At 42.7% G+C, this 23,118-nt stretch overlaps 2 protein-coding genes across 6 annotated transcripts in view; one reads left to right on the top strand and one right to left on the bottom strand.

Moving 5' to 3' along the window:
• Positions 1 to 23,118, bottom strand: part of MTLN (mitoregulin) — a 1,146,577-nt gene that overhangs the window by 385,361 nt on the left and 738,098 nt on the right. The window lies entirely within an intron of this gene.
• The window catches only part of ACOXL (acyl-CoA oxidase like), a 294,217-nt gene that overhangs the window by 179,238 nt on the left and 91,861 nt on the right, over positions 1 to 23,118 (top strand). Inside the window, exon 11 of the mRNA XM_050753124.1 lies at positions 22,239 to 22,370. The gene's annotated coding sequence lies outside the window, so the exon portion shown is untranslated. The remainder of the gene's footprint in view (positions 1 to 22,238; positions 22,371 to 23,118) is intronic.

The raw sequence follows: 23,118 nt of genomic DNA, 5'->3' as shown, positions 1-23,118 counted from the left end.
GAACTCAAACAAATTTACAAGAAAAAAACAACCCCATCAAAAAGTGGATGAAGGATATGAACAGACACTTCTCAAAAGAAGATATGTATGCAGCCAACACACATATGAAAAAATGCTCATCATCACTGGCCAACAGAGAAATGCAAATCAAAACCACAATGAGATACCATCTCACACCAGTTAGAATGGTGATCATTGAAAAGTCAGGAAACAACAGGTGCTGGAGAGGATGTGGAGAAATAAGAACACTTTTACACTGTTGGTGGGACTGTAAACTAGTTCAACCATTTTGGAAGACAGTGTGGCGATTCCTCATGGATTTAGAACTAGAAATACCATTTGACCCAGCCATCCCATTACAGGGTATATACCCAAAGGATTATAAATCATGCTGCTATAAAGACACATGCACACATAGGTTTATTGTGGCACTATTCACAATAGCAAAGACTTGGAACCAACCCAAATGTCCATGAATGATAGACTGGATTGAAAAAATGTGGCACATGTACACCATGGAATACTATGCAGCTATAAAAAAGGATGCGTTCATGTCCTTTGCAGGGACATGAATGAAGCTGCAAACCATCATTTTCAGCAAACTATCACAAGGACAAAAAACCAAACACCACATGTTCTCACTCATAGGTGGCAATTGAACAATGAGAACACTTGGACACAGGAAGGGGAACATCACACACCGGGGCCTGTCATGGGGTGGGGGGAGTGGAGAGGGATAGCATGAGGAGATACACCTAATGTAAATGACGAGTTAATGGGTGCAGCACACCAACATGGCACATGTGTACATACCTATGTAACAAACGTGCACGTTGTGCACATGTACCCTAGAACTTAAAGTATAAGAAAAAAATAAAATAAAAAAAATAAATCAAGCCTGTCCAACCCGTGGCCCTCAGGCCTTATGCAGCCCAGTATGGCTTTGAATGTGGCCCAATACAAATTCATAAACTTTCTTAAAACATTTGAGACTTTTTTTGCAATTTTTAAAATTAGCTCGTCAGCTATCATTAGTGTTTGTGTGTTTTATGTGTGGCCCAAGACAATTCTTCTTCCAGTGTAGCCTAGGGAAGCCAAAAGGTTGGATACCCCTGAGTTAAATGATGAGTGGTATTGTCAGTACAGGTTAAACCAATTTCCACTCCCACCAGCAGCTGAACACGGAATGCTTGATTAGTTTCTAGACCAGTGGTTTTCCAATTCTTTTGACCTTAACGTGAAGTAAATGGTGTGCTTTCCTTTACAAATCTTTACAACCCAGTATTTACAAACACACATATGTGAAACTGAAAAAAGAAATTTTACGAAACAGTACTGGCCTTACTATTGTGAGGTGCTCTCATATTTTCTTATTTTGTGTCATTTTTTTAAAAAGCGAGTCATGATACAGTAAATTGATTTCATGACCTGCTCATGTGTTGTAGCCTATTGTTTGCAAAACACAGCCCAGACTCACTGATCAAACAGAAAGGGTGTTGCTATATATAGTTGAGAGCTGCAGGTCATCAGAGTGTGTCTGTGGTGATCAAAAGAAGCTGGAGTTTCCGGGGAATAGATTTTCCAGCCCTGCTAGAAACCAAAATCTGGCTTCTGTTGAGACCAAAATATGATAATTTAGTTTTCAGTGGAATGTTATTAATTTGGCCCTTGAGACTTAAGATTTGTATTTGAAAGTGGGAAAGAGATAAAGGCCTTCAAATGTCTCCTGAGCATTGACACAGAAAGTGATCAGTTCTTTCTAACTGCTTGGTTTATCTTGGATCTGGGAGGAATGAGTGCACACAGCAGCCCCTCACATTTGGCCTCACTGAGAATTCATGGTCCCAGCACTGTTGCTCTTGAACTGCTCTGTGGAAACCTTTGGATTCCAGGATTCTTTCTCTCCACAAATTGATGTTTCCATAACACTTGGTGGTCAATTTTAATAACATTATCACTCTGTGTTAGGAAATCACGAGAAAGTCTTAAACTAGCTATTTCTACAGGAACCTTGGCAATTGTGCTTTCTTTGGATTGAATGTTGCAAGAGTAATATTCTGTTACTTAAAGAACATTCTTAGCAGTGAGGTAGATGCATGCAGAGTACAAAAAGAAGGGAAACTCTGGAATTAAATCATATTTTAGTCTTTTAATTCCTTTGTTTCTGAGTTCTAATTTTTCTAACTATCTTTACCTTTGTGGTATAATCTGTTCGTTTTTGTGCATAAAACCTGGGAGAAATGAGATTTTACACAAGAAAGAAAAATTGTCCACAATATGATCATTAAATGAACAATACTGGTTGGAATTTTCATAATTCATATTCATGCAAGCACCTCATAGCCCCAATGACTGCTGATTAAGAATCATGGCTAAGTATTGCTAAATTTTCTTTATGTGCAGAACAGTGTACTAGGTACATGTTCCCAGGAAGCCAGGTAATGTGAGGAGCACCGTACTGTATGTACACTGTGCATGGAATTGCAAGGCCCTGAGGTTTCAGCATTAGCAGACTTCTGATCAAGATGCAGCAACAGGCAGCAGATATACTCTCCTGACTGAAACAATCAAAAAATGGACAATATATGTATGCTAAACAGTTTGCAAGACACTGGACGTCACTGGACAGCTGCCGACATCCCCGTGCAAGCTTCCAGCTTCCTTATCTATGTTTGCGGTGCCATCTTTCAGGCTGCTCTTCGTTAGAAAAAAATTATTTCTGGGGCTGCTTTTTGTTAGAAGGGAAGTTCTGCTGAGGACTCATTTGCCCTCACTATCTGCCTAAATAATTTATTTCTATCTCCTGTATCATTATGTGTAAAAAACCAAGATAAAGATGACAACAGATTTCTCATTAGAAACAAGGCAAGTAAGGAGACAGTAGAATGGCATCTTTAAAGTACTGAAAGAGAAGAAAATCAATCTAAAATTCTACATGCAACAAAATTATGTTTCCAAAGCAAAGGTATAAAAAAGATATTTTCAGACTTGCAAAACTTGAGAGAATTTATCACCAACAGATCTTTATCATAAAAAATATTAAATAAAATTCTTCAGGCAGAAGGAAAATGATACCAGATAGAAATATAGATTTATACAAAGACATGAAAAGCACCAAAAGTAGTAACTATATGGATAAATACATGATGTTTTTAGTACTTAAGTATCTTTAAAAGATAACTGACTGCTTAGACAAAAATAATAACAATGTAGTGTGAGATTTATAACATCCGTAAAAATAGAATGCATGACAATAGCATAAAGGCCAGGAGAGGAGAAAAGAAAGTACACTATTGTAAGGTCCTTAGACTATATGTGAAGTCATTTGCTATTATTTGAAAGTAGACTGTGATAAATTAAAGATGTATAAGGTAGGAAAAGAAGAAGTATGGAAGAATGAAAAGATTGTTCAGATAGAAAACAAATAGCAAAATGGCATATTTAAACCTGACTATATTAATAAACACTTAAAATGTAAATATCCGAATTCAAAGGCAGAAATTGTCAGACTGGATAAAAAAACAAGACCAAATTATATGCCTACAAAAAACCCACTTCAAATAGAAAAGTATAAGTAGGTTAAAAATAAATGGATGGGAAAAGATGCACCATGTTAATGCTAGTCAAAAGAAAGCTGGACTATGTTAATATCAGACAAAGTTGATTTCAGAGCAAAGAATATTGCCCAGAATAAGTAACATCATTTCATAATGACCAAGGGGACTATTCCTCAAGAGGATATTACAATTTTAAATGGTTAGGAACCAAATCATAATCCTATGAGGTGGCTACTTTGGTTATCTTCAATTTATAGGTGAGAAAACTGATGTGGCCAGGCCCCATGGCTCACACCTGTAATCCTAGCACTTTGGGAGACTGAGGCAGGTGGATCACTTGGGGTCAGGAGTTCAAGACCAGTCAACATGGTGAAACACCATCTCTACTAAAAAAAAAAAAAAAAAAAAAATTAGCTGGTCATGGTGGTGTAATCCTGGCTACTTGGGAGGCTGAGGCACAAGAATTGCTTGAACCCTAGAGGTGGAGGTTGCAGTAAGCCAAGATCACGCCACTGGACTCCAGCCTGGGTGACAGAGTATGACCCTGAAAGCATAAAAGAAGGAAGGAAGGAAAAGAAAGAAGACAGAGAGAGAGAGAGAGAGAGAGAGAGAGAGGGAGGGAGGGAGAGGGAGGGAGAGAGAGAGAGAGAAAGGAAGGAAGGAAGGGAAGGGAAGGGAGGAAGGAAAAGAAGAAAGAAAAGAGAAGAAAGAAAGAAGGAAAAGAAAGAAGAAAGAAAAAGAAGGAAAGAAGGAAAAGAAAAGGAAGGAAGGAATGAAAAGAAAGAATAGGAAAAGAAGGAAGGAAGGGAAAGAGAGAAAAGGAAGGAAGGGAAAGAAAGAAAAGAAAGGGAAGGAAGGAGGGAAGGAAGGAAGGGAGGGAGGGAGGGAAAGGGAAGGAAGGGAGGGAGGGAGGAAGGAAGGAAGGAAGGGAAAGGGAAGGAAGGGAGGGAGGGAAGGAAGGAAGGAAAGAAGGAAGGAAGGAAGGAAAGGAAGGAAGGAAGGAAAAAGAGAAAATTGAGGCTCAGAGCAGTTGGGTGGACCCATATCCCACCAGGGGTTTTGAAGGCTGATTTAGCTGACTCTAGAGCCCATGTTGATATGGTGAAGCTACGTCCAGAGGAGGAGAGTGGGAAGCCACCCCCGGAGCACTTGGGGAAGCTCCCCAAACAGGCTCAGTTCAGCTTTGCTGTATGGAATGAGCAGAAGTCACTGGGTGAATGAGACCCCCTTACTCTTTGCATTTGCACACAGGTCCTATTGCAGCTTTACAAGCCTCTTAGTGTTAGGAAATCCTTACCTCCTAAAGATGAGGTACTAAACTCCATAGGGCTTAGTGCTTCTGATACCCCAAACCTGACCTTCCTATGGATTCTCTGCGCTGATAAAAAGGCAGCTTTTTGCCATAGCAGACACAGCATATTTAGGGCCCTGGACCCAGGTATGTCCTGGCCTGTGGCTGCAGGGTCTCTTTGCATTTTATTTGTTTTGTTAACAGTCATAAGCACATCCTATATGTGTAGATACCTTTAGTAGTGCTTTACATGGAGTAACTTAACTAATTCTCAAATTAAGTGAATACTATTATTAGTCTGACTTTACACAGGAAGGAAACTGAGGCCAGAAAGATTAAATAATTTGCCAAAGTTTAAGTGCTAAAAAGTGGCAGAGCCATGCATTTTTTTGTTTGTTTGTTTTTGAAACTGTTGCCTAGGCTGGAGTGCAGTGGCATGATCTTGGCTCACCTCAACCTCCACTTCCCAGGCTCAGGCGATTCTCCTGGCTCAGCCTCCCAAGTAGGTGGCACGTACCACCACACCCAGCTAATTTTTGTGTTTATAGTAGAGACAGGGTTTCACTATATTGGCCAGGCTAGTCTTGAATTCCTGACCACAAGTGATCCACCCGCCTCAGCCTCCCAAAGTGCTGGGATTAGAGGCATGAGCCACGGCGCCAGGCCTCATGCTTTTTTTTTTTTTTTTTTAAACTTTTATTCTTTTGCAGGGTTACATTTGCAGGTTTGTCATATAGGTTAATTGTGTGTTGTGGGGGTTTGGTGTACAGCTAATTTTTTCACCCAGGTAATTGCGTAGTACTCAATAGGTAGTTTTTTATCCTCACCCTCCTCCCACCCTCCATCCTCAAGGAGACCCCAGTGTCTGTTGTTCCCTTCTTTCTGTCTGTGTGTACTCAATGTTTAGCTTCCACTTGTAAGTGAGAATGCAGTATTTGGTTTTCTGTTTCTGTGTTAGTTCGCTTAGGATAATGGCCTCCAGCTCCATCCTTGTTGCTGCAAAGGACACGATCTCATTCCTTTTTATGGCAGTGTAGAATTCCATGGTGTATCTGTACCACATTTTCTTTATCCAGTCTATTATTGATGGGCATTTAGGCTGATTTTATGTCTTTGCTATTGTAAGTAGTGCTGCCATGAACATACACGTGCATGTGTCTTAATGGTAGAATGATTTATATTTCTTTGGGCGTACAACCAATAATGAGATTTCTAGGTCCAATGGTAATTCTGTTTTAAGTTCATTGATAAATTACCAAACTGCTTTTCACAGTGGCTGAACCAATTTACATTCCCACCAGCGGTGTGTAAGTGTTCCCTTTTCTCTGCAACCTTGCCAACATCTGTTATTTTTTTGACTTTTTAACAATAGCCATTCTGACTGGTGTGAGATGGTATCTCATTGTGATTTTAATTTGCATTTCTCTAATGATTAGTGATGTTGAGCATTTTTTCATATGCTTGTTAACCGCATGTATGTCTCCTTCGAAAAGTGTCTGTTCATGTCCTTTGCCCACTTTTTAACAGAATTGTTTGGTTTTCACTTGTTAATCGTTTTAAGTTCCTTCTGGATATTAGACCTCTGTTGGATGCATAGTTGGCAAATATTTTCTCCCATTCTGTAGGTTGTCTGTTTACTCTGTTGATAGTTTCTTTTGCTGTGCAAATGCTCTTTCATGTAATTAGGTCTCATTGGTCAATTTTTTTGTTTTTTGCAATCGCTTTGGCATCTTTGTCATGAAATCTGTGCCAAGGCCTATGTCCAGAATGGTATTTCCTAAGTTATCTTCCAGGGTTTTTATAGTTTTAGGTTTTATATTTAAATCTTTAATCCATCTTGAGTTAATTTTTGTATATGCTGTAAGGAACGGGTCCAGTTCCAATCTTCTGCATTTGGCTAGCCAGTCCTTTCAGCACCATTTATTGAATAGAGAGTCTTCTCCTCATTGCTTGTTTTTGTCATTATTGTCGAAGATCAGGTGATCAGAGGTGTGTGGCCTTATTTCTGGGCTCTCTATTCTGTTCCATTGGTCTATGTGTCTGTTTTTGTAGCAGTACCATGCTGCTTTAGTTACTGTAGCCTTGTATTATCATTTGAAGTTAAATAATGTGATGCCTTCAGCTTTGTTCATTTGGCTTAAGATTGCCTTAGCTATTCAGGCTCTTTTTGGTTCTGTATGAATTTTAAAATAGTTTTGTTTTTTCTAATTCTGTGAAGAATGTCATTGGTAGTTTGATAGGAATAGCATTGAATCTGTAAATTGCTTTGGGCAATATGGCCATTTTAACACTATCAATTATTTCAGTCCATTAGCATGGGATGTTTTTCCAATTGTTTGTGTCATCTCTGATTTCTTTGAGCAGTGTTTTGTAATTCTCATTGTAGAGATCTTTCACCTTCCTGGTTAGCTGAATTCCTAGGTATTTTATTCTTTTTGTGGCAATTGTGAATAGAATTGCCTTTCTGATTTGGCTGTCAGTTTGGATGTTGCTGGTGTATAGAAGCTACTGATTTTTGTACATCAATTTTCTATCCTGAAACTTTACTGAAGTTGTTTATCAGCTCTGAGAGCTTTTGGGTAGATACTCTAAGGTTTTATATATCTAGAATTATGTCATCTGCAAACAGAGATAATTTGACTTCTGCCCTTTCTATTTGGATGCCTTTTATTTCTTTCTCTTGCCTGATTGCCCTGGCTAGGATTTCCAGTACTGTGCTGAATATGAGTGGTGAAAGTGGCATCCTTGTCTTGCTCTGGTTCTCAAGGGGAATAGTTTCAGCTTTTGCCCACTCAGTATGAAGTTGAGAGCCATGTCTTAAACCCAGAGACTATGTCCAAAGCTCATGCTCCAAACCACTCTGCCGTATACAAATTGAGTTGTGCTGGCTTCTGCCCTCTCTGCTTCAGAAAATTGCAGAGTCCTCTTTAATGGGATGAGCACAGTTTGGCTCTAACTTGTAACTTTCCAACTATGTGAATTTGGGTAGGTCCTCACTTCCCAAGCCTCAGTTTCTGGGTATCTATAGACATGCCTTGCTGAGCTGCCCAGTGGTTAGCGTTAGTTGGGGTGGACCTTCCCATGGTGGTGGAAGTCAACCACCAGGACCAGACCCTTCTTTTCCTATTAGTCGGTCTGAGATTTCCTGCTATTTCCCCCTGTTGTACAGCCGAGAGAAGTGAGGTGGGATTTGGTTAAATTACTCACCCCAATCCCCTTTGGTGAGTCGAGGAGAGGCTGGAACAGGAGTTGGCAGAGCTCTGCTCTTGGCATGCAGCTGTGACATTCCCAGTGGCCAGTGCTTCATCCTTACACATGTTCTGCATTTCAGTCTCTAATCTTCGCACGTAAGGGGAGAATCAAACTGGCCTCATTTGAACGTGATGAAAACCCTTCACCTGCCCTTGTGGGAACGCTGCCTGAGAGCCGAACTCTGCTGGCTCTGATTAGTCACGTGAGGCAGGCCTGGCAGCTTCGCTTCGTTTCCCACTTTCTCGCTTTAAGGATTGGGTGGGGTCAACTAAGTTCTTCAGACTGTTGATATTTAGTTCTACTTTCACATTGCCTGTTTTCTCCATATTTAAGCAAACTTAGATTGAATTTCTAAACTCCTCTGAGAGAATAATAGGGGAAACAGCCCTGGATCTTGCATTTCTGGAGAGGGGGCATTCTGAGAGATGGGACAGGTCCCTTGTCATGGAAGGGGAGCTGCTGGCTTTGGTATGGTTGGAATCTCATGGTCAGGGCTCTGTGATCCTGGACTTTACCACTGGGAGCCTCAGTTTCCTTCTCTCTTAAGGCTCAGAACATGGTAGATATTCAATAAAACTGGATTCTCCTTCCCTTCCCTTTTGCTGGAGGTAGTAACAGATCACACTGAAAGATCTGAACTCTTTCCTTCTTTGCCTTCTCCCCCTCTGCCACCAGGACCCATTAGACACACATGGGAGCTGCCTGATTGGGGTTCCTTGGATGTGGCTTTGGACCATGGAGGAAAGCCACTTTCTCAGCCGTTGTTGACAACAAAGCATGGGGGTCTACAGGCCTGGGACCTGAACACAACACAGGGTCTCCACTGCCCCTCCACTGGGGAGAGCTGGAGCTCAAGCTCAGCTGCTGGCCTTGGCCCTGCACAGTCACATTCTTCACAAAGACCTCCTGCGGTGTCTCCTGGCCCTTGTGTTACCTAAGCCCAGATGCCCATGGCCAGGGCCTGTGCCCTCCATCTTGGCTCCTTTGAAACCAACACCAGAAGGTGCCACTCCTGCGTCACCGTGCCCTCAGGGCCAGTCTCCACAGCAGGACTTTATGTCTTCCCACATTAGTGGAGAGCCTTCTCATCTCTGCCCCCAGCTGCCCTGTTTCTCCTCAGTGCGTTCCAGAATTTCACGAAGAAGAACAGAAACGGCCAAAGCAGAGTGAAAAAAAAAAATCTACAAAATTGGAGTGCAGTGAAGTCTCAAAAAAGCTTTGCAACCCAGCACAGTGATAAGGTTATCAGCAAACATGTACTGATCCCTCCTTTCACATTAGACGCAGAGCTGCTCTTTGCTGCTTGGAGATGTAATCCAGCCGGGCAGTGACTGAGCGATTATATTTAATGATTGCATAGGGAACGCTGAAGCAATTGCAAGTGTTTGTAAATTTTTTCAGAAAGTGATGTGAGGCAGAGCCCTCTGCTTATTCAGTAGACTTTGTCCCGGGACTAACTCCTCAGGGACATTCAACACCACCTCATTTATCTGGCATCAACCAACCCTTGGAACAGAGCCAAGGCCTGAAATAAACAAAACAGATCTCTGGGAATCACAAAGAGATGTTGCAAAGCCCACGTGCTGCAGCTCAAGCCCTTACTCCACTCCTGAAGGAGCCTGTAGCCTCTGTTCCTGCTTGTTCCATGTGGCTCCTGGTTTCTGTGGGCTGTAGAGGAAGGGCAGAGAGATTGTGAATGTCGACAGCTAAGACCACTCAGGGGCCAGAGACCAAGGAAGATCCAGAAGAACTATGAAAAAAAAAAAAATAGATTGAAAAATCCAAGAGCACAGTGGGCTCCTGCCCAGCCCTCGGGGGGACTCAAAGCTCATCTGGAACAGTCCTCCAGGCAAAGTGGACCCCAGGCAAGCAGCAGACTGGTGCGAGCAGAGACAGTCATTCGGGGGTCTCCCCTCCAACCTGGATGCTGTAGACTTACTATTCCCTGGAGTAACATAGATGGTGTTTGTTTAAATACTTAGCTTCTCACAGCAACCCCTGAGACATGTACGTTTCACTACAGACCAGTAGGTCAGCCTGACTTAGATCTGATGTGGCAGAGGCCCTTTTGCTCCCTATACAATTTCTTAAGAAGCAGAACCATGAAAAATTCTGGCTGGTGCTTGGGTCATGAATAGTTGAGTCCAGCTGGCTGGGATTGCGTTTATGGGCAGGACAGGGTTGAGCTGAGCTTCATCATAATGCCAAGTGACTTGTGGGTAGGGTGGAAGAAGTTCAAGCATGGTCCATACTCAGAGGGTCCAAGGCTGGATCTGGCAAACCTCCCAAGAAGGATCTGTCTGGGGTCCAAGTGTCAATATGGCCCCCTAGTAGAAGGGCCTTCTCAGTGGTTACCATGACAACTTTATCAGCCAAACTCTTTGCTCAAGAGTCTCATTTTTCCAGGGCATCAGCTGGTTTCTGACCAACTCCCTTTCTTTTTATTTTATTGGTCAGAGATCTCTTTTTCTGGAAGGGTCGAGAGCCTTCAAGAAAAATCCCAAAGTTCTGGGGCTCTGGATTAAAGCCTAGGCTTCCCCTCTCCTCTGCTGTTATTTTCTGAGCATTCTGCTGACCCTAACCTATTTGGCTACAGGGATTTACAAAGACAGCACAATAAAAATCACCTTGTGGTTATAAATGATTCAACTTTGAAAGAACCTTGCTCCAAGATTAGAGGAATCAGCTCTTATTTTTTGAAAAAAAAAAAAAAAAAAGAAAATGCATTTTTGGCTCCCTGACATTCTCTTGAGTCCCTGCTATGAAGAAGCACTAGGGACATATATAGATGTTGTCACCTTTAATCCTCCAATAGTACTGTGAGTAGGAGTTATTATCCTTAGAGTTTTACCATGGAAGGACGAACAAGGCCAGAAGTGAGATGTTATTTCTCCAAATCTACTAAAACGCAGAGGCAAAGGTTCTACAGGCCTTCCAAACTAAGGCTATTATCCCTAATTCAGGACCTTGTCCCCTTTTTTGGCAGGTGGTAACTTTCTTCCCTGGCCCTCTGGGTTCCATGTTAATGAATGTTCTACACTTAACCCTCATTTAACATAAGTCCATGGCTTTTAAACAATCCTCTGTCTTTTGATGTTAATTTGTGGTTACTGGAAAAAATCGCTCCCTGGTGAGAAAGTCCATATGTCATCTTTGTGAGGGTCCTAGGTTAGCAGGTCCTATCTTGTCAGGCAAATTAGAGGGGGAGAGTAGCCAGCAGTAAAACTGACCCTCATCACTGATAAGGAAAAGAGAGATTGCTAAAATGACCCAGGGATGATCCATTTTATTTGGCAGCATTCCTTTGAGGGTCTCAGCCCAACATTTTTAAGGGCATAAACAAGGCGATTATAAATTTCATAAGGAATGGATAGCAGCCAGACATATGAGAGAATAATGGACAGAACTGGCATAGATCCTGGGCCAATTTGCCAAATTTTGGATCCACTGTATGTTGTTTAACTTTCTCATTTTACTCTCCCTTGAGCCAGTTCAATCCAGAAGGATTCACCCCATATCCCAGCAAGGAAACCAGAAGGTTGGTGGCGGGGAGATGAAGTTTTACAAGTTGACTTCTGAATTTGTGATCATCTTAGTTAAGATCATTTGGGATGCAAGTAAAAGAGATCAATTATAAACTTTCTCCAGCAAGAACGAAGAATCAATCTTAAGGAGGAAGAGGTAGGGGGGGTGGAGAGAGAGAGAGAGAGAGAAAGTTCTGGAATTTAGCTCTCATGAGAACCAGAGACTGGAAAGGGGTCTGGAGTCCCTGACTCCATGCTAGGGGGTCTCTCTCGGGACCCATAGTCTCAGCCTTTGCCCCTCTTGGTGTCTGCCCATTCTTGCTCTTCTCTGCATTTGTGACTGTCCATTGCTATGGAATTTATAGCATCTCTTTTCCAGCCACACTCTGAGATGGTGTTTCTCAGATCAAATGCTGAATCCCCATCTCAGTTGAGTCAGAGTCCTTTCCAACTCAGCCATGAACGTGTCATGAGCGTGCCGGCGGACGCCCCATCTCTGTAGGTGCTAAGACAGTTCCCAAAAAATAGCAGCTGAGCAGATATCTATTATAATGTGTGTGGTAGTTTTAAAAATATTTTCTAATACTGTAAAGCTGGTGTATAGAAATGGAGTTTAATTTTGTATGTTTATCTTATAATCAACAACCTAGTTAAATTGCTACATTAATTCTAACGATTTGTTTGTAGTTCTTTTGGGTTTCCTATGAAGATAGTCCTATCATCTGAGAAAAACGATAGCTTTGGTTCTTCCTTTCCAATCATTAACATTTGTTTCTTTGTCTATATTATAGAAGTGGCAAGAACTTCCAATGCAGTGGTTAAAGGAAGTGGTTCATAACAGGCACCTGTATTTTATCCTTGACTTTAAAAGAAATGTGTTTACTATTTCACCATTAAGGATATTATTTGATGTGGGACTTGTGCAGATATTCTTTATTATGTTAAGGAAAAGCCTGTTTTACTCTTCATTTATAAACAGTTTTGTGCATATCTGGATTTATTTGATTTGTTTTAAAATTTAAATATAGTCATTTTATGGAAATTATTTATCTGCATTTATTTTATTGAGATGATTGCACATTTTCTTCCCTTTAATCTGTTAATGTGGTGAATTTACATTAACAGATTTTCTAATGTTAACAAATCTTGCGTTTCAGGATATATACAACTCAGTCATGATGTATGTGTGTGTATTTAAAAAGCTGCTGATTTCGTTTCCTGATATTTGTTTAGGGTTTTCTGCTCTGTGATTATGAATGAGGTTGGCCTCTGCTATTCTTTTCTAGGGGTGTCCTTAATCTAGTTTGGATATCCAGGCTACATCACCCTCATTAAATGACTTGGTGGTGTTCCTTATTTTTCTGTTCTCTGGAAGAGTTTGTATAGAATTGAATTATCTGTTCCTTGAATATTTGTTTCAAATATAACTATAAGGCTAAACAGACCTTGTGGTTTCTTTCTAAGAACATGTGAAATGATTGGTTCTGTTTCTTTCCTGGTTATAAGCTATTCAGGTTTTCTGTTCTTCTTGAGTCACTTTTGCTAATTTTTATTTTCTTAGTAATTTGTCCGTTTCTTCTTATTTTTAAAATTTATTAACCATGAAGTCTATGATACCCTTTGCTCTTTTTAACCCCTGCTGTATGGGTAGTTACGCCCCTTTGCCATTTCTAATATTGTTTGTTTTCCACAACCACCTTGTCACTTGATCTATTTTGTATATTTTTTCAAATAATAAAATTTTGGCTTTGTTGATCCTCTCCACTATATCTGGTTTTTCTATTTCATTGATTTTTATCTTTATTACTTCTTTTCTTCTGAGACAAGGTTTCACTGTGTCACCCAGGCTAGAGTGTAGTAGCGTGATCACAGCTCTTGGGCTCAAGTGATCCCCCCACCTCAGCCTCCCAGGGAGCTGGGATTACAGGTGTGTGCTATCATGTCCAGCAAATTTTTTAAAATTTTTGTTGAAATGGGGGTCTCACTATGTTGCCCAGGCTAGTCTCAAACTCCTGGGCTAAAACCATCCTCCTGCTTCAGCCTCCCAAAATGTTGGGATTACAGGAGCGAGCCACCATATCTGGCCATTACTTATTTTCTTCTACTTTCTTTGGGTTTATTCTCCTGCTCCTCCTATAGTATCTTAATTTGAATGTTATCTTATTTTCTCCATTTTTCTTTTTCTATTATTAACATTTAAAGTGATAAATTTTCTTTTTAAATGCTGCATTGGTTATCTCAACCATGATTTGATATATAAGATTTTCAGTTTATTGATTCTAAATTTATTTTAATTTCCATGGTGACTTATTTGACCTATGAATTCGTTGATTATATTTTTCAGTTTTCTAATGTCTGGTGTTAAAAAAAAATAGCCAACATTTGTAGAATTATTACTCTATGTCAAGTATCTGTCTTCACTGTTTACATTCATTAACATAAATTCTCACAATGACCCTACAGAGAAGGACTGTTCTGACCCCAATATTATGTATGTGAAAAATGGAACACTGGGAGTTTAAGCAAGTTGCCCAAGATCACACGGCTCCCGAGTTGGCGGAGCTGAGATTCAAATCCAGGCTGTTTGGCTAGGCAGTGTAACTACCGTACACTAGTGGCTTTTTTTTTTTTTTAATTACAGTTCTTGTTGTTATTATCATTATAATTACTGTTCTACATATATATATATTTTTTTCAATTAATTCCGTCATAGAGAAAACGGCCCGTGTCATTTTTCAAAAAATTTCAAAAAAAATTTTTGACATTTTTTTATGGCCTGTTCTGTGGTCTAGAGGCTGGTCAGTTTCCATGTGTGCCTCAGAGGCAGTATGTCTTCTGCAATTGGATGCAGGGTTTCAAAGGTGACCAATAGATCAAGCTTCTTAGTGGCATTCTTCAAATATGCCCTATTCTTACTGAGGTTTTGACCTGACCGATCTGTCAATTATTGAGAGATGTGTGCTGAAATCTCCCACTGTTGAGAGTGGATTTGTCAGTGTATCCATCCATTTTTATACTGCTATAAAGAACTACCTAAGACTGGATAATTTATGAAAAAAAAAAAAAGGTTTAATTAACTCACAGTTCCACAGGCTGTACAGGAAGCACGGGTGAGTGTCCTCAGGAAACTTACAACCGTGGCGGAAGGTGAAGGGGAAGCAATTATGTCTTACCATGGCAGAGCAGGAGTGAGAGAGACAAGTCAGGAGGAGCCGCACACTTTTAAATGATCAGATCTCGTGAGAACTCACTCATTATCGTGAGAACAACAAGGGGGAAATCCACCCCATGATCCAGTCAATTCCCACCAGGCCCCTGCTCCAGTTGGACATGAGGTTTGGGTGGGGACACAAACCCAAACCATATCAGTGACTCTTTGTAATTCTATCAATTTCAGTCTCATTATTTTGACATTGCATTATTAGATGTTTATAAGTTTTAAATTGTTATATTTTCCTAGTGAATTGAGTCTTTGATCTTTATGTAGTTGACTCCCTTTATCAATAGCAATGCCTTAAAATGTGTTTTGTCTAACATTAACATAAGGACAAAAGCCTCCATTTGGTTGGCATTTACCTGTTATATCCTTATAGTTTCAACTTTTCTGTGTTATTGTGTTTATGTGTCTTATCAACAATGTTTGTCTATCTTTGAAATTGAATCTACCTTGATAATCTCATTTTATCTGTTTAGTTCAAGTAATTATTGTCATCGCTGATATATTTGAATTTATGTTTTCCATCTTACTCTTATTTTCTATTTGTTGAGTCTTATCTCTGCTTGTTTGGACTTACAACCTTCAGCTTTATGGTGTTTATTTTCCCCTTTCCATTTTTCCCTTTTCTGGTTTTCACTCTACTTGTGCTTATTTTGTGGCCACCCTAGCAATTTTAACATGCACATTTAACTTGCAAAGTCTAAAGTTAATTATTAGCATTCTTTTCTCCCAATAATAGAAGAGCTTAGATTGCTTTAACTAATCATCGGCTCCCACCCTCTAAATTACTGTTGTCCACTACTCCAGTACTGTGTTTTTAATCCCACAAATTAGCCATCATATTTATCATTATATGGGATCATTTTTTCTTTAGAGTTACCACCTTTTCCCAATTTCTTTGCTCACAATTCCTTCTTGCATCTCTGTAGTCATTTCCTGGTTTCTGGAGGACTTTCTTCTAAACATCATTTAGTGTGGGTCTGTAGTTTTTGTCTGAATCTGTCTGTTTCATCTCAATGTAGAAAAGTTACATATTGTTCAGTGTAGAATTCATTGTTGATAGTTATTATCTCTTAACACTTTGAAGTTTTGCTTATCTGGATTTCCTTGTTGCTGAGGAATCAGCTATCTACCAGTAATTTTTCATGGCAGTCTATTTTTTCTTTCTGCTTCTTCTAAGATATTTTATTTGTTGTCATGACCTGTGGTTTCACTACAATATGTACAAATATAAATTTGGTTGTATTTTTCCTGTTTGGATTCATTTGAGGTTGGTAAGTATGTGGATTTGTGTCACTAACGATTCTGTAACATTTTAGGCCATTGTCATTTTGAATATTGTTTTTTTTTTTGCATTATCTCCTTATAGGCATATTAGGCTAATATCAATATCTGCTGCCTCTGCAGTTTTGATTCTGTTGATTTTTTAATCTTCTGCTTGTCTTTTATTTGCCCTTGTGTTTTGTGAGCAGCCTGTGAATAAGTAGGTGGATGCTGCAGTGCTAACTGCCTCTTTCATTCTCAGCCCTCGGCAAGCCCTTCACTGTCTGCCTCCATCCCCACCCCCAGCTAGTCCACCTCTCTCTCTCTCTCTCTCTCTCTTTTTCTGTCTCTTGCCACCTGTGGTCGGCCCCACTCAGCAGCTGGAGTCATCTTTTAAAATCACAAATCATCTGATTCCAAAGCTTAGAATTTATTTTTAACTTTACATTTCACCTAACATAAAATAAATCCCCAAGATGGCTGCTGAGGCCCCGGGTGACTTGACCCCTGTCTGCCCCCAAAGGCTTCTCTTTGGGCCCCTCCCCGCTCACTCATCATCTCCAGCCCAGCCTTCTTTCCAGGCCCTGGACATTCTGTGCCCCTTCATGCCTCAGGGCGTTTGCACAGGCTGCTCTCTCAGCTGGAACAAGCATCCTCCCGTTCCCAGATTGGCTGAATTCTCTTATTTAAGTTTCCAAGTTAAGCAAACCCTCTGAAATCCATCTCTGGCATCCAGGTTGGAGGAGGTCTCTCTTGCTATTTGTTTTCTTACAGAGCCTCCCTGCCCCCATCTTTTCCTTTCTGGCATTTGCCACGGATTTTTTTCTTTTTCTTTTTTTTTTTTTTTTTTTGAGATGGAGTCTCGCTCTGTTGCCCAGGCTGGAGTGCAGTGGTGCGATCTCAGCTCACTGCAGTCTCTGTCTCCCAGGTTCAAGCAATTCTCCTGTGTCAGCCTCCTGAGTAGCTGGGATTACAGGCATGCACCACTACGCCTGGCTAATTTTGTATTTTTAGTAGAGACAGGGTTATTGGTCAGGCTGGTCTCAAACTCCTGAACCACCTGCCTCGGCATCTCAAAGTGCTGGGATTACATGTGTGCCACAGATTTTTAATTACCTATTTTATTTGTCCACCTGGCCAATGCCTATCTCTCCCATGAGGACAGGGCCATGGCTATAGTTCACTATGGGTAGTGTAGTCCCTAAGATGGAGGGAACCTTGGTATGCATTCGGTGACAGAATCCATGAAGGGACTCCCTCCTGCCCACTCTGTCCAGCAAATAAATCATGGGAGTGCAGGGCAGCAGCGACAGGGTCCCCTCAAAGCATGCGGCAGGATGGGGCAACCTGCCATCACTCCCCTGGACTCAGAATCCTGAATTCAGGAGACCCAACCCAGATCTCAGCTGTCACAAGACAGGTTGCAGTGACTCTCCATGCTCCCAGATCCCCTCACGTACGGGTTCTGCGCCTGTGGGCACGGTGGAAGTCACAGGCATAAAATTAGTGCCACCCGAAGACACGGTGCCTCTTGGTTGGTGGGTCAATCTCTGTATTTTTAATTGGTCTCCTTGAACAAATAAGATAAGATTGATTTCATGTTTTGTCGTCTTCAGATGAACAGAATTTACCCTCATTTGTTTAAAAAGGGGGAAAGAATGCCTGTTTCTGATTTGTTCTGATACATTTATTAAATGTAATCATATAGTAAAAAATTCAGCGATGTTACAAACAGCAGGAAAATATTAAACTTTCCATGTACAAAGTTTGGATCATAAAATATGTTTCGTGGGGCTCTCACTGAAACGGGACACAACCTTCATGACACTCACAATTAGTTGCTAAGAGGCTCGATGTAACCCAGAAGGCAGAGAGTGGAGGAGCTGTCTACCGAGTGGGCTCTTGCTTCACAGAGCCCAGGCTCTGGCTGCTTCCCTCTCTGAGGCTTCCGCTGGCATTTGGAACATGGGTTTAGAGTTCCCTCTGTCTATCTCGTGTTTCTTTCTCTCCTTCTTAGGAATAAAGTAAGCTCACGGAAAATCTTACTTTTTTGTTCAGATGGAACCTGTTTCTTGTGTACCACCCTTTTATTTCCGCTACCCATCGACCCCACCAATAAACAAACGAATATCCCCACTCAGGAGTCCAATGTAGAAAGGAGAAAAATTTCTTCTTGTAATGAAAACCTAGAGGTGCTACTTACTGAGTGCCTTGAGTTGATGGCTTAGGAAAGGGCTTCCTCAGACTCCAAAAGATTTGTTCATGTTGGAGAAGCAGTTAACATTGATTTATCTCTGGTCATGAACGGACACGGTTCAGGCGAACACTTCCCACATGCTGTGTTTGTCTGTGCTGGCTGCTATACAAAGTGCCATAGACTGGGTGGATTAAACAACAGGAATTTCTGTTCTCACAGCTCTGGAGCTGGAAGTCTGGGATCCAGGTGTGGGCGGGGTTGGTCACTTCTGAGGCTCTCTTCTTGACCTGTGGATGACCGTCTCCTGCCTGTGTCTTCACATGTTCCTCTGTGTGTGTCTGTGTCCTGATGTCCTCTTATAAGGATGCCAGTCAATATTGCTTTAGGGTTGCCCAATTACCTCGTTTAATCTTAATTACCGCTTTTAAGGTCCTGTTTTGAAATACAGTCACACTGAGGTGGTGGGGGTTAGGACTTCAATATAAGAATTTTGTGGGGGACCAGGGGCAGTGGCTCATGCCACCCAGCACTTTGGGAGGCTGAGGCAGGTGGATCACCTAAGGTGAGGAGTTCGAGACCAGCCTGGCCAACATGGTGAAACCCGTCTCTCCTAAAAATACAAAAAAAAAAGCCGGGCATGGTTGCGGGCGCCTATAATCCAGCTTATGCTGGAGGCTGAGGCAGAAGAATCGCTTGAACCTGGGAGGTGGAGGTTGCAGTGAGGTAAGATCGCGCCGCTGCACTCCAGTCTGGGTGACAGAGTGAGACTCTGTCTCAAAAAAAAATAAAAAGAAATTTTGGGGGGACACAATGATGTAGCCCATAGTGCCTGTGTATGCATGCGTGTGCACGTACACACACGCACACACACACGTGCACACGCGCACACACGCATGCGTGCACACACGCACACGCATGCACCCACATGCACACACACACACTCAGGCATACGCTCTGTACTTTTCTATAGGCCTCTTCCAGCTAAATTTTTAGTTTTAATCTGAGATATAGCAAAGGCCCAGTGATTAGGTCTTGCAATGAAACGATTCCTAACAGAGACATATGGGGTGAGAACCCCATACACCTTCAGCGAAGCATCATTGGCCACGTGTCGGCTGTGGGGAGACCTGGCTGGCCCAGCACGCAGGCCAGTCTGTGTGCAGAATGGTCCCTGACAACTGGAACAACCGCTGTTGGTTCAGGGGCCCTCATGCTGCAGTCAGCACCACCTCAGCTGGGAAGGACAGGGATGTTTTAGGGAACTGATCCCCCAGGCTCCCATTCAGTCGGCAGCTCCAAGTGGACACAGAAGCCTGTGAATCATGTGTGATGTGGCAGCCTTCCTGCTGAGCAGGCATCTGTGGTACCCTGGTTAAAGCCAAGACAATTCAGAGGCTGAGAGAAATGAAATCGAATCCCCAGGGGACTGAGGGAGCCTGTGGGCATCAGATGGAAGGAAAACGCCCCATGGCAGGAGTGGGAGTGGAGAGCATGAAATGCAGGCATGGCAATTTCCCCAGAATACTTTGGACTTCCCTGGACAATGCCACAGAGGACCCTGGGCATCCTGGGACACCAAGGAGCCTGCGCTTCCTCCTGGGCAGATGCAGGTTCTCATCTGTCGGCTCCTGGAGGTCTGCACTGGAGAGGAGAACATTTGGCACCTGGCATGACTCCTGTAGAGCAGTCCCTGCCCTGCCCTGGGAGCTAATGGATCTTTTCCACCTGCTGCAAAAATCGACTTGATTCAGATACCTCGTCCTGAGATTGGCTTACCCAGGTCTACACAGCCCCCTCCAGGCAGACAAGACCCCTCACGTGTTGCCTCTGAATGAAACACAGGGTCCAGGCAGATGGAGTTCCAGGGACAGAGTGGGGCAAACCTTGGAATCTTGCTTGACTGAGTGTGGATGGCCCCTTGGCCTGACTCAAGGCTTGAGGGAGATGACAGAGGGTTAACTGAGGATGCCAGGGCCCTCCATGTGGCTCTGCACTCAGACTCTGCACCCTGTCTCTCCTGAGCCTGAGGCCACAACCCAGCCCTGCCCCATGGACCCCAGGCAGGAGGCTGTCGGCTCTCGACCCAGCTGGGTCTGGGGTGACATTCAGCTTCAGAAGTCATGCTTTTCTCCCAGCCCTGTGGATCCCACTCAGCATCGGGTGGCTAGTGCAAGAAGCCCTCTGCCTTTGTTTCTCTTGGGCACCTGCTCAAAGTCCCTTTACGTGCAAAGTCTTTATTCCTTGTTTCCTCCATCTCCACTTCCTCCCCCTGAAAAGAGCTGATGGCCAATTGTCACTGGGGCCCAGGAGAGGCTCCTTCCTTCCCTCTCACCTGGGCTCTTTGTCCTGTGCCACACCTGTCCTGGTCTTTGTGAGGCATGGCCGTCTCCATGCTGGGCTGATAGAAGTCCACTTCGCATCCTTTGAGAGAGCTTGAGTCACCTCTAGTTGCCATTTCTAGCCTCCCTCCCCGCCAACCCCCGAGAATGAGGGATGCTGGGACACTGCCCAGGTTCAGCATTCGGCACCGCAGGCTATAGAAGCTAAGGCAAGGTTTCCATTCACCATTCTGCATGTATTCTTCTTTCAGCGATGACTGCATATATCATTAGCAGTGTTCAGTAAGGGCCAAGCAAGACCAGGATCTCAGAGTCAAAGTTGAGCACCACATAGAGGCCGGAGCAGCACAAGGCAGGGGTTGGGGACAGGTGGGAAAATTGCTACCCACTACCCAAGGCCACAGGTTATCCCAGTCAGATCCAGAGGCTGGAAGAGAGGAGTATAAGGCTGTTTGTCTTAAATAAAGGGCAGGGGGGCTAGAAAGCAAAGGTGGTGGGTGGGGCAGCTGTTTTAAACAGAGAGGCAGGGATACCTTTCTTGCAGTGGAACTTCTTCAGACCTGAGATGGAAATGAAATGAGGGAGCCCCATGGAGGTCTGAGGGGAGTGTTCCAGACAATGAGAACAGGATTGCAAAACTCCTGGGAAGTGGGCAAACTGGTGTGGCCAGAATGAACCCAAGCAAGGTGCAGGGAAACCTCACTGAACTTCAGTGTTTTCATTCTGAAAAGTGGAGTGATGAGACGTGAGAAGTATAAATGATACATTGTATGTAGTGCATATGGAAGTTGACCCTCGGTAGTGGCCTCCATGACTGTCCCTACTCTAGGCACACGTTGTGGCGCTGATCTGTAAAGACGTGTGAAGGTCTCCTCTGACTGTACCTTCCATGTGGGGTCATGGCCCTCCTCCTCTCACAACTTTCCATGGCTCCCTTTTACCCAGATCAGCTCCATTGTTGGCTTCCAGGTCTTTCATTTCCTCCCCCACCAATCCCACCAACTCTTCCCTCCATCCTTGTGATCCTTAGTCCAATCCTGAGCCTCTTTCTTGGGGTCTTTCTCAGGCACCCATTTACCTTCCACCTTGGGAGGTTGTGAATGACTTTTTTCTTTCTTTCTTTCTTCCTTTTTTTTTTTTACAGTGCTTGTGTATTACTTTTAGTAATTAATTTAAAAAACCCAAAAAGGTCATTTTTAGTTAAAAAAGATACAGACACACATGCACAAACTGTTTATAATCGTTTGTCCCCCAAGAATTTGAGGCCTCAACTATAGAATTTAAGTCACTCAAGGAGACTCAGACTGCAATCCCCATTCAGTGACTGCTCTATGCCATGGGTCTTTCTCTAAGCCACATACACATTTACCCAGAACATGGATGCTGGGACTTTCTAAGCCTGGCTAGTTTCTCAGTGGGTCACCTCAGGCTCCCAAGGATTGAGACTCCTGGGAGGCCAGGCCTTTCTGGCTTATTCTAAAGAAATTAGATCATAAATGCACCTTGTTATTTTCAGGAGATGGAAAGCAACTTGACAACCACGACCCTGCCTCGCATGTGTTGGACTTTGATTTTTCTTGTTGCCATTTCATTTTCAGTTACCTGCAAGTTGTTTGAGGGCTGTGAGCCTTGTTACCTCAGCTCTCAAGGGCCAGGTAGAGTCCAGAATCAACACCCCGTTTCACTTGACTTTCAAACTAGAAGAGGAGCTCACAGCTGAGTTTCACCAGGTAGGAGAAAAAGGAATTTTATTGTATGTGAAGAGCTGATACAGAACATCTTTGTGCTCCCAGAACTCCATTGCCTGTTCTTTGGGAGACTTCTGGTGTCTGTTTGCTGGTTCTGCCCTTTGAGTAGAGTCTCTTTCTGGTCATTTCAAAACTGGATCGCCTGACTTCAGGGCAGGGTGGAAGTGTCAGAGAACAACAAAGAGCCGGTTGCCCTCTCCTTCACTGGAGGAGAGCAGAGCAAAATGCTCAGGAAAAAAAAGCACTTTGTTTCTTCAACATTAGTATTTTGAGTGTTTTGCAGCTCAGCTTCTTAGGTATAACCACTGCTTCTCAACACTGAGGTACTGTATTAGTCTGTTCTCATACTGCTTAATAAAGACATACCCGAGACTGGGTAATTTATAAAGGAAAGAGGTTTAATGGACTCACAGTTCCATATGGCTGGGGAGGCCCCACAATCATGGCAGAAGATGAAGGAAGAGCAAAGTCACGTCTTACATGGTGGCAGGCAAGAAGGCGTGTGCAGGGAACTACCCTTTATAAAACCATCAGATCTTGTGAGACTTACTCACTATCATGAGAGCAGGGCAGGAAAAACTCACTGCTGTGATTCAGTTACCTCCCACCGGGTCCCTCCCATGACATGTGGGGATTATTACAATTCAAGATGAAATTTGGGTGGGGACACAGAGCCAAACCCTATCAGGTGGTATATTTAGTGTTACTCTTCTTCCACATCAGAACTTGA

This window comes from Macaca thibetana, chromosome 13 (genome assembly GCF_024542745.1).
Source record: "Macaca thibetana thibetana isolate TM-01 chromosome 13, ASM2454274v1, whole genome shotgun sequence".
Classification (NCBI taxonomy): Eukaryota; Metazoa; Chordata; class Mammalia; order Primates; family Cercopithecidae; genus Macaca; species Macaca thibetana.
The sequence above is the reverse complement of the archived record's forward strand: the minus strand, read 5'-3'. Positions and strand labels throughout refer to the sequence as shown.